The 2,290-nt window shown below is 46.0% G+C and overlaps 1 long non-coding RNA gene across 1 annotated transcript; it reads left to right on the forward strand.

Moving 5' to 3' along the window:
- The first annotated feature begins 927 nt into the window (after window positions 1-927).
- Window positions 928-2,014, forward strand: LOC130989485 (uncharacterized). Its single transcript, XR_009090636.1, has 2 exons — window positions 928-1,066; window positions 1,471-2,014. It is a non-coding gene; the product is annotated as an uncharacterized LOC130989485 (long non-coding RNA).
- Window positions 2,015-2,290: the final 276 nt, after the last annotated feature.

Raw genomic sequence — 2,290 nt, forward strand, 5'->3', positions numbered from 1 at the left:
CCCAATTCATACAAAAATGCAGTTGGGTTTTAAATAAAAGAATCGGCCCAGAGAGTTATATAATTCGGCCCAAAGTAAAATAAATCAAAGCCCAATTTTCGGCCCAATTACAATTAAAAGGGAAAAGCCCAAATTAAATAAATAACAAAGGCCCATTAAACTAAAGCCCAAGGAAATGGCCCAACCCTCTTATTCACCCAACTCGTCTCTCTCTTTCTCTCAATCCGTCGACCCCCTCCCTCTCTTCTCTCTCTCGTTCTCAGCCCACCAAATCCGGCCAGCACGACGTCACCACCTCCATCGTTCCCTCCGGCGGTGACACGACCGCTAGCTGCTTCTCCATCTCCCTCTGTTGGCAACGGCGAGGCGCCGCTGCCGCCCCCTTGTTCTCCTGTTCTCTCCCTCTCTTTCGGCCCTCTGGCTCAACTCCGGCAAAGCAAACTCGCCGCCGCCGCGGCATTTCTGGAGATCCGCGAGCGCCCGCCGCTGTCATTGAGCAACCGGCGAATGGTTGGCAGCGTCGTCTCGCTCTCTCCTCCGCCAGAGCCCAAAATCGTGCCCTAGACTTCTGGAAATCGTCGCCGCGTTCTGGTCTCGGCCGCCTCCTCCGAGTCATTCCGGTCCCGATTCAGTCGTCCCTTCATCTCTAGCAAAGCAGAGGCCTGCTCACGGTTGCCTATTTCTGCGTCGTCGGCTGCCTTCGAGATTTCCGCCGCCTCCGTCGATTCCCCGAGCCCCAACGCCGCTGCTGCTACTGGAATCTTCGGCTTCGCCGTGCCGCTGCACTCCAGAATCGGCGAGATTTGCCGCTGCTGCGCACGAGTCCGGCGATCTCCGCCTCTTCTTCCTTGGGGTTGAACCCGGGGTTCACCTCGGCTCCGGAAGAAGTCGTGGGCACTGTACGGCTCCGGTGAGGGGTACTCTCCCATCTCTCCGAGCCTTCGACAAGCGGTAGAACAGCGCCCTCTTCCTGAAGTCCCGCGGAGCAGGGCAGTCAGCCCCCTCCTTTTTCCTCGCGGTTAGCGTCGACATCAACCGGCATCCGTCCCCCTTCAATGAAAATCAGGTACAGCAAAATACCTTGAGTAAGCCTCTCTCTTCCCTCCTAAATGCTAAGTCCAGTAATACTCTGTTGTGAAGAAGAACTTCTAGTTTTTGGCAATTCATAGCTCAACTCTCTTGGCTCCTATATTACTAAATGTGAGAGATCAATACTAGTCATGTGATTGCATCTGTTTGATAAGAGCTCTTAATGCATTTGCCTCATGAAGAACATGTATATAAACTAACTTCCTGTGATTGCTAAGTCCCTTTATGCATACACTCATCTGTATACTCTGTATCTTATTCAAACATGGGATTGATGGTATGATGCATGCACTGGATTTGAAAAAAAAAAAAAAACTGAGATGGTGTGAATACCTTGTGTATTTCGTGCTTGATTAGCTGATGCGTTTTCCTTTAGTTCAGTGGGGATTTGCTTGGAGTTTTGGATGCAGCAATTGAAGTCTCCTCCTCTCTTTCTTTCTTCGAATTCTGGTGAACTAAGGATGGATGTTGGCTGATATATTTGAGCACTCTACGGGGATGGTACAGAGGTAGGGTGGCTGTAGTATTGGTGTCTAAGGAAATGAATGCTTAGTTTTGTTGGCTGAACATTAAATGGGTGGAGGCGTAAGGTGGCTGATGGACCTTGCGTGAATTAAGGCTGCAGAGGGGAAATGTTGCTGTTGTAGCAACCCTTTTGCACACACATTTCATCTTCCTATTTTTCTTTTCCTTCTTTTGATAAAGTTTCTTACTTTCTCTTTTCCTTCTTTTTGACAAAGTAGCACTCCTTTCCCTTTTTTTCTTTTTGCACTAGATAGTAAATAGTAGTGTGGAAATGATTGTTGATGGTATTTGTTGGAGAGCATGCGTGTAGTATGCAATAGAGTAGGAAAGAGGACTATGATTGTAAGTGTTGGAAAGTCTTGAGGTGACAAATAGAATCCCATAGTAGTTTTTGTATCAATTGAGGATCTATAAATCTAATTTTTTTTTTCGGATTCTACTAATCTTTATAAAGCCTCTGCGAATTAAATATCTAATTTAACTCGCTCTATTAGTCGGGATTAAAACCATGATTGAGTAAAGTAATAGATAGAAATAATATTTCGGTTATAAATAAAATAATAACTCGACTTCGCTAAGTCAATTATCATTTTGAAATAAATCATTGACTACTCAATAATTCAATCGTGGTCATCTCAGGTAATGGCATCTAATTCAGAACTCTGAGCTGAATTAA

The sequence above is a fragment of the Salvia miltiorrhiza genome, chromosome 6 (genome assembly GCF_028751815.1).
Source record: "Salvia miltiorrhiza cultivar Shanhuang (shh) chromosome 6, IMPLAD_Smil_shh, whole genome shotgun sequence".
Lineage (NCBI taxonomy): Eukaryota > Viridiplantae > Streptophyta > Magnoliopsida > Lamiales > Lamiaceae > Salvia > Salvia miltiorrhiza.